The sequence below is a fragment of the Aegilops tauschii genome, chromosome 4 (genome assembly GCF_002575655.3).
Source record: "Aegilops tauschii subsp. strangulata cultivar AL8/78 chromosome 4, Aet v6.0, whole genome shotgun sequence".
Taxonomy (NCBI): Eukaryota; Viridiplantae; Streptophyta; class Magnoliopsida; order Poales; family Poaceae; genus Aegilops; species Aegilops tauschii.
In genome coordinates this window covers 388,544,711-388,554,078 of record NC_053038.3, presented here as the reverse complement: position 1 = coordinate 388,554,078, position 9,368 = coordinate 388,544,711, and positions in this window count along the sequence as shown.

Genomic DNA, 9,368 nt, shown 5'->3' with positions numbered 1-9,368 from the left:
GCATCGCAGCTGCGCCCGCGCCACTGTGAGTGGGGCCCTCATGTTCGCTTGTTCCCACCGGGTGTGCGGCACCGTCGCCACAGCGTAGCTTGAGGCCCTTGCGCGGCCCGCGGGCACCGTGGAGTAAGGGTGGACGGCGTCGGACCACGCCACCCGCGCCCTGCAGCGTTTGGCGGTGTGCGTGCCGCCTGGAGCGCGGGGTTGAGGTCTTCTTAGGTGGACGCCGCCGTCCGGGCTGGCCAAGCTGCCCAATGGCCGCGTCGTCCCTTGGTCGCCGGACATCAGTGCTGCAGAGTGTCGGTGGGTCTCCTGATGGAAGAGAGGCTTCAGCGCACCCCTACATGGCGCGCCAAATGTCAGATTTTGGGTTCCGGCAAAACCCTTGAGGTTCGAACACTGGGGTGCGCACGAAGATCTCTCCTCCCTCTAGCACTCACCCTCACCGCGATCTCAAGGCTCAGCACGTCGAGCTCGCAGAACAAAGGGACACAAGGTTTATACTGGTTCGGGCCACCGATGTGGTGTAAGACCCTACTCCAGTGTGGTGTGGTGGATTGCCTCTTGGGCTGAGGATGAACAGTTACAAGGGGAGAACAGCCTCCTGAGGAGAGGTGCTCTTGTGCTTGGCGAGCTTGTGTGGATGAGGATGATCTGAATGGCTTCGGATCAGTCCCTTTCTCCCTGTGGTGGCTAGCCCTATTTATAGAGGCCCTGGTCCTCTCCCCAAATGCTGGCGGGAAGGGATGCCACAACGGCCAAATTTGAAGGGAGACAACTAGTACAAGTTATCCAGACTAAAGGTGGTCTTCGCCTGCCAAAGGCTCTGGTGGTGACGCCGTCTTGGGCTCCACGGTGACCTCCATCCTGCCGTCCTGCTGGTCTTCGTCTCGTTGCACTGATATGGAAACCTTTGCCTGATGCCTTGGGACTTCTCTCCTGCGCTTTCCTCTTTAGCACCAAAGAGGAAAGGAGGACACTGCGCGCGATGGCACCCGCCTGTCCCCGGTCGTCATGGTTTACGTCATAGGAACCTCGCGAGGTGCCCCTTGCCTTGATCTCTCCGCCCCTCACGAGGCAGCCTGGTGAGGCCGCCCCCGAGGAGGTCTTGTGTAGTCCGCCTCGCGAGGCTTGGCCCCTCGCGAGGGTCTTGAGTGTTTGCTGGTGAAGATGGGCCATACAGGGCCGCTGGTGGAGCCACGCCATGGGCCGAAGCCAGGCAAGTCTGGGGACCCCCGTTCCCAAGACACCGACAGTAGGCTGGTGTGGTCTGGTTGCCCAAACATTCGTTGTGTCAATGTTGCTTTCCTATTATCTGACCTAGCCAATGATAGCAATGCTAGTGTGTTAATTTGGTGGAGGCTGCTGAAGATAAGAAGACAAACTTTGAAAACAGCAAGGCAACCCCATTGTTTCTTTCCAATAAATCTAGGCCAGGTAATATGGCAATAACTCTTGATTAATATGTTCGGTTCCCCTCCTAATTTATGTTATGATGAAGTGGTCGAGACACTCTCCACTATCAATAATACAAGCCTGCCAAAATCGCCATCTGAATCTGTTCAGTTTCCTCTGTCTTGAATGCAACGGAAAATATGTATGTTTGTGAACCAATTACTGGCTGAAGCAATGATGGAAATGGTGGAGGAATGAGAGGTGCACATTCGTGCGCAACAAGAACTGATCAATGTTTTCAGAGAAAGTGTAGCAACGCAGGAAGAACTTGCCCACATGCTTATGGGTGTCATCCTTGCTGAGGTTGCAGATTGTGACGTTGTAGATCGTTAGGTTCTGTTCATTTATTTTCACCGGCATCAATCTTTGATTGCCCAGTGGATGTAATTTCCTGTAATATATGCTCGATGTGCAACGTTTTTTCCTGTATGTCGTACCTTTGCTTAGCATGCAGTTTCAGCTAAATGGTCGCTAGGAAGCTAAAAAAGCAGTGAAATTATTAGTTAGCACGAACAGTCGTGGGCCCTATATGAAGGAAGCAGCCCACTGGCCTTAATGAGCTTCCCTAATGGGTTCGCAGGGGCCAAAATTCTCATAGGCCTTTGATTGATCGGTTTTGGTCTTGCATAATTGCTCGTCTTAATGGGCTCAAATTATCTAATTGGGCATACAGACATGTTCGAACTTTAGTGGGCCCATTAAGTTAATGGGTCGTTACCAGGCTGAAAGTTAATGGTTGGCCATGTTACCTCCCGGGTCGTTAACAGGCCGACATCGAAGCTGGCAATAGGTGGGCCCATTTTTCACGGGCCGTTAACAGGCTGATACTAAGGCTACATATGGCCCAAATATACTGTGGGCCTTTAGCAGGCCGAAAGAGACAGCAGGCTCGTACTGGACCATGAAGAGCATGGGCCGCTAAGAGGCCGAAAGTCAGGTCGTACTGTATATGGCCCAACTGTGTTGTGGGCCTTTAGCAGGCCGAAAGAGAAACTAGGCTGATATTGGACCATGAAGACGATGGTCCATTAAAAGGCCAAAACTCAGGTCCGAGGGCAAATGACCCAATTCATTTATGGGTCGTCAACAGGCTGAAAGATGCACCGGGCCAGAAATTGACCCAACACTTAAATGGGTCACTAAATGGCCGAAATATGTACATCCTGGAAACTGGCCCAACCCTTGAATGGGCCATTAACAGGCTGAAACCACATTGGGCCGATATTGAGCCCAAATATATAGCGGGTTGTTAATGGGCTCGAACTGATGATGGGCTGCAATGGTGTCAAATCATTAACGGGCCGTTGACGGGCTGAATTGGCACATCTCGTATGGGCCGTGGGCTTAAATGGACCTGACACAAGTAGGTCCTATATGGGCCGGCCTGCTAATTTTTACTGGGCCGGCCTTTTTCACCGGAATGGGCCACTGTTGGGTCGTGCCACGTGTTGACCTATCATAGGCGCCTCCTGTCCAATGAGTGGATGACATCTGTCCCAACGGTGAGCCAACACGTGTTTCCTCCAGCCAATGACAATTTTACACGTGGAAAATCCCCATTGGTCTGGGCTATTAACGGGTTATCAGATCCGAATAGGGACCCGATAGCTTAACGGTGACCCGTTACGGTGGATGCCACGTGTCGGTTACCCTTGACGAAAGCACTTCCGTGACACGCCATTTATCGTCATGGAAGTGGACACTTCTGTGATGATAATTTTGGTAATGTCATGGAACACTTCTACGACAGCACATGTATGACTATCTTGATTCTGTCATAAAATCGTCATGGATGTACATGCATGACAGAAAACGTGACCTACTGTGACAAACACATATCATCACGGAAGTGTATTTTTTTTGTAGTGCCGGCAGGACGCCAAAAAAGGCCCCTAGATGGGATCTCACGGTTATAGAAGGTTGCGGCAGTGGAAAAGTGTTTTCGTGGCTCCGCTGGTAGGTTTTGGGATATTTGAGAATATATAGGTGGAATAAATAGGTCCGTGGAGTCACGAGGGGCCAACAAGGGTGGGGGGCGCCCCCTACCCCCTGGGCGCGCCCTCCGTCCTTGTGGCTGCCTCGTGGCTTCCCCGATGTGTACTCCAAGTCCTCTAGATGTCTTCTGGTCCAAGAAAAATCATCGTGAAAGTTTCATTCCATTTGGACTCCGTTTGATATTCCTTTTCTGCTAAACTCTAAAACAGGGAAAAAACAGGAACTGGCACTGGGCTCTAGGTTAATAGGTTAGTCCGAAAAATAATATAAAATACCATATTAATGCATATAAAACATCCAAAACGGATAATATAATAGCATGGAACAATAAAAAATTATAGATACATTGGAGACGTATCAACCACTAGCTGACTTTTGTGACATATGCTTGATTCCCTCTGATGGGGAATTAAGAGAGCCTAGACCTGCAGAGTTGGAGGACTTTTATCGCACTTTAACAACGGGGGTGAGAGAGGCATGTCGAGTGTCACCGCCGTTAGTTTGTAGTTTCCTTCTGTGCACTACTTTGCTTTATTCATCGCGAAGTGTTTAACTGCTAGAGGAAGGTCGGTGCACTCAATACTCCCGACTTTGCCATCTTACGTCGTGCACTATACGGCGATGACACCTTTATCCTAGGGGCTATTATTGCACGTCGTCTGCACCTTAACAGAACCAAGGGAAAAATTCATGGTGGTATTTATGCCACTCGCTTAGCGAGTCACTTTAACGTTCAGATACGCCAACATGAATATCCCCTGCCCAGAGTATGTCTAGGTCACCAGGCGATGGTAGCTCACCAATTTACTGATGACGCTGACTCTCTCAATAATATTCGTTATAACCTGGTAACCATGATATTATTTCGTTGCTTGCACATGCTTTGTTTGATTCAATTGCCAGGGGCAGATACAGGGTCATGCCAGACGACATCATTGCCTACCGGAATGCCTAGGCAGTGATAACCCACACGTATAGGGGATCGCAATAGTTTTTGAGGGTAAGTATTAAACCCAAATTTATTGATTCGACACAAGGGGAGCCAAAGCATACTCTCAAGTATTAGCAGCTGAGTTGTCAATTCCACTACACCTGAAAGATTTAATATCTTCAACAAAGTATTTAGTAGCAAAGTAGTATGGAAGTAACGGTAATTGTGGCAAAAGTAACCGTAGCAGTTTTGTAGCAATCGTAACAGTAGCAACGAAAAAGTAACTTAGCAAAAATCAATATGAAACGAACTCGTAGGCAATGTATATATGATGGATAATTATGTCGGATGGCATCCATCATGCAATAGTTATAACATAGGGTGAGACAAAACTAGCTCCAATTCATCAATATAATGTAGGCATGTATTCCGAATATAGTCATACATGCTTATGGAAAAGAACTTGCATGACATCTTTTATCCTACCCTCCCGTGGCAGCGGGGTCCTATTGGAAAGTAAGGGATATTAAGGCCTCCTTTTAATAGAGTACCGGACCAAAGCATTAGCACTTAGTGAATACATTAACTCCTCAAACTACGGTCATCACCCGGAGTGGTCCCGACTATTGTCACTCCAGGGTTGACGGATCATAACACGTAGTAGGTGACTGTTGACTTGCAAGATAGGATCAAGAACACAAATATATTTATGAAAACATAATAGGTTCAAATCTGAAATCATGGCACTCGGGCCCTAGTGACAAGCATTAAGCATAGCAAAGTCATAGCAACATCAATCTTAGAACATAGTGGATACTAGGGATCAAACCTTAACAAAACTAACTCGATTCACTACGAAAAAAAAGACACATCCGTGACATTTTGGGCCGAACGAAAAAAAATCTGTCATACTTATGACACTTCTATGACGATAATTGTGACAAAACCCGGTATCATCATAGATGTGGTGGGCTCCTACTTCTATGACAAAAAAAGATGATAGAAAATGGGCTTTTCATCCTGGGTGGGCCGGAGACGCAGCTGCATGACATTCTTTGGGCCGTCCATGACGGAAAAAACCGTGGTAGAAGCGAGGGCGTGGAAAATATCAGGGAGTTCCTGGTACGGTGGGTGGTCGGGGGCCGAGCGATGCACGTTTCTCTCGTACACATACGCACGTGGGTGCGAGACGTTGGGCTCTAACTGAACCCGAGTGAGGCGTTCGCCTATTGAACTCGAGCGATTGCACTGCAGGCTACGCGTTACTGAACCCGAGCGATCGATTGATCCCTTGCTGTTAACCGAACCCGAGTGATTCCTTCTCTACTGCTGCTAACTGAAGCCAATCGAACAATGCTGCCTCCTTCCCTCGATGAACAGTGAGCGTTGTTGAGGGGGTTTGGATGAACAGTTCCTGGTGGGGGGTTGGATGAACAGGAACCCGTGGTAGTAGAGGCCGTTGCCACTGGATGAACAGTACCCTGATCGATCGACCCGCTGGATGAACAGGATCCCGTGGAGGGCTGGATGAACAGGACCCCGTGGAGGGCTGGTTGAACAGTAGCTGGTGGAGGGCTGGTTGAACAGTAGTCGGTGGAGGGCTGGATGAACAGTAGCCCGTGGAGGGGTGGTTGAACAGGACCCCCGTGGAGAGGGTTGGTTGAACATTAGTCGATGGAGGAACGCGCGGTGGAGGCTGGATGAACAGGAGCCCGTGGATGAACAGTCACAAGTGGAGGCTAGAGGAGCTCGACGGTGGATGAACAGGAGCCCGTGGAGGCTGGAGGAGATCGACGGTGGAGATGAACAGTATACCATGGAGTCCCGTTTTGCGGTACGCTACACCCCTCCCGATGAACAGGACCCCCGTTTCGACCGTAGCGCTCCAACACAAGTCCGTTTCCTCCGTTTTGCGGTACACCACACCCCTCCCGATCAACATGACCCCGTTTCGACCGTAGGAGGTCCGTTTCCTCCGTTTTGCGGTACGCCAGACCCCTCCCGATGAACAGGATCCCGTTTCCACCGTGGCCGGTCGAACACAAAGCCGTTTCCTCCGTTCTGCGGTACGCCAGGCCTCGTTTCCATCGGCTGTTCCGTCCAAGCCGGTTGGCTCCCGATGAACAGCACGCGTTCCGTTGTCTCCCGATGAACACGACGCATTCTGTTGCCTCCCCATGAACACGACGACGACGCTATTTCTCCGTTCCGACCCAGCCACAGCCATGTACACGAGCCCTGGCCGTACGTATGCGCGAGTAGGCGTTCGAGACCCCGCCCGTATGTACGTACGTGGCTGTATTTACTTTCTTGCACCCTGGCCGTTGTACGTACGTGTACATCCTACGTGCGCGCCTCTACATCGACCTGTATGTACGTACACGTTCGTGAACAGAATGACAATGCTACATACGCTTCGACCGGGTGGGTCCCGACTGTCAGGCACTTCCTTGCGTGCGAAGATGTAGCTGGTGGGTCCCAGCAGTCAGGGGGGCGAATCATTTTTTTTGCCCGTAATATGGATGCACTTCCTTGCATGCGAAGATGTAGCTGGTGGGTCCCAGCAGTCAGGGGGAGAAAACATTACTTTTTAGGGTAAAAAGGATGAAGTTGCATGCATGCGTCCATGGGCGTGGTGCGTCCCCACTGTCAGCCTCTCATGTACAGTCATCTTCCGATGACTCTCAGTTGTTGACCATGTTGACCACACCGTGCCGAGCGCACCAAGGCCGGTGGACGACGGCGAGGCCCCAGACTGGAATGACCCGGAGATGGGGAAGACGCGGTAGTGGAGTTGCAGATGGAGAGGATTGGGAAACTTGACTGGCGGGTGCGTGGCAGCACTGCCGCCCACGGGAGACAGGAGCAAGAACAGAGGTTGAAGAAGGAGCACGGCTGCTGGATTAACATTGAACGGTCCAGCTGCTAGAATCATTTGTTGATTAAGTTGACAAAGCCCTGCGTACACGTCTGCTTAGTAGGCCCACAAGTCAGCCACCAAATCTGCCGGGTCCCAGCTGTCATCGGGAGGAATGTTTTTTCGCATAACAAGGAGGCACTTCCTTCCGTGCGAAGATACAGCCGGTGGGTCCCAGCTGTCAGGGGGAGGAAACAACTTAATAAGGAGGAACTTTCCTTGCGTGCGACCATGGACCTCGTGGGTCCCAGCCGTCAGGCTCTCCACGTATAGTACTCTTCCGATGACTCTCGTATGTTGACCACGCCGCGCCGAGCGCACCGAGGCGATGGACGACGGCGAGGCCCCAGACTGGAACGACCCGGAGATGGGGAAGACGCGGCACTGGAGTCGCAGACAGAGAGGAGTGGGAAACTTGACTGGTTCGGGTGCGGGGTGGCCTACACTCGGCAGAGAATAACAGGAGGTGCGGAGTGGAGGGATGGCCTGGCCGTCGGCGGGGTAGCGTTTCGCTGAGGTGCGCAAAACAACGTAGCTGGACGCCGGAGGTTGGAGCAGGCGGTCCCGGCAGCGCTGGGGGAAGGAGACGAGAGATTGAAGAAGAATTCCGACCGTTGGATGTAAATCCAATGCCTTCTTAGGCTTCGACCTACTGGCTCACATACCAACCAGTCCATTTGTTTTTTGAGTCCATTTGGTGGGCTGGGTGAAACAATGATGTAGCATCTATGCAGCCCGTTTATATATATTGTCATGGTTTTGTCACGGCAGATGTCCTAAGGAAAGGACTTAGTCGTGGAGCCATCGCTACGGGTTAACTTAAAGGGGTTAAAGAGGACAAGGGACGCAGAGAGTTTATACTGGTTTGGCCCCTTGCGGTGAAGGTAAAAGCCTACGATCCAATTGTTGTGGGATTGCTTGGGTTTCGATGACCAGGGAGCGAATATGCTTTGCCTGGTTCTCGAGTTGTTGTCTCCCTCCCAAACCGCTGCCGGGTCGTCCCCTTATATACACGGGTTGACACCCGTCGGATTACAGAATCCCGAGGCCGGCTCATAAACGTGTCCGGCTCGGTCTCTGCTCTTTCTATCTTACAACACAAGTTTACATATTTATGTCGGTTTATGTCTACAGGCCTTAAACCGGTTTTGGGCCCTGGGCCTTCACAAAGCGTCACCGTCTTGTCTTCATGGGCTTCAGGTATAGTGAACCACTATGGGGTTAACCCGGCCTCTCCTGGCCGGTTTACGACCAGTGGTAATATCCCCAACATTAGGCCCCGGATTGATTTGAACTGGTTCATGTCAATCCTCAATACTTAAGAAAATTTCTTCTTCAACACCTTCACATAGTCTTGTAAACCGCCGTGACGTCACCTTCCAGGACCATGATAAATCGCCATGACATCATTTGTTATTAAAACTGTGTATAACCCACCTTCATTAATGGGCCTCTGACAATCGAGGCAACAGAGCTGTCACATATCCCATTTTTTGGGCTCCTCGATTCTCGCGCCTGCCTTCTATCCGTTCACCTTATCAATAGGCCAAGGGGTCCCTTTCACTTTTCCCCCTCGTGCCTCTTCGCGTCGTCTTCTTCCTCGCGCCGACCGACCTTTGAGCTCTGTCGCCGCCGTCGTCCTTCACTTTTGCCTCAACAACGGCCAGTGCATCAACCTGACCCTACCAGAGACACGCGACGATCCTCCGCTGCTTCCTCAACACGAGTAAGTTCCTCTTCACCTTATTCCAGATTCGCCATTGGGGTTCAGTGTTCGTCATAGTTCTTCAAAGTTCTTGGCACTGTTCTTCCTTATCCCTCTCCAGTAATACCAATAACTAGTCAGGTCTGATATTTTCCAATGCCCTTGTATTTTAAACTCCTTTTCCCTTCGTTAAGGGATCTGCTTTATATCAAACTCATCTGATCTTACTGAACCCTTTGAGCACTTGAAATTAGGTCAGAATATATTTTGATTTTCCAACGCACGGTAGATCTGAAATTACCATGCCAAGTTGTGAAACTTGTTTTTCCTTTACTTACACATCTTTAGACTTGTATCTTCAATACCAG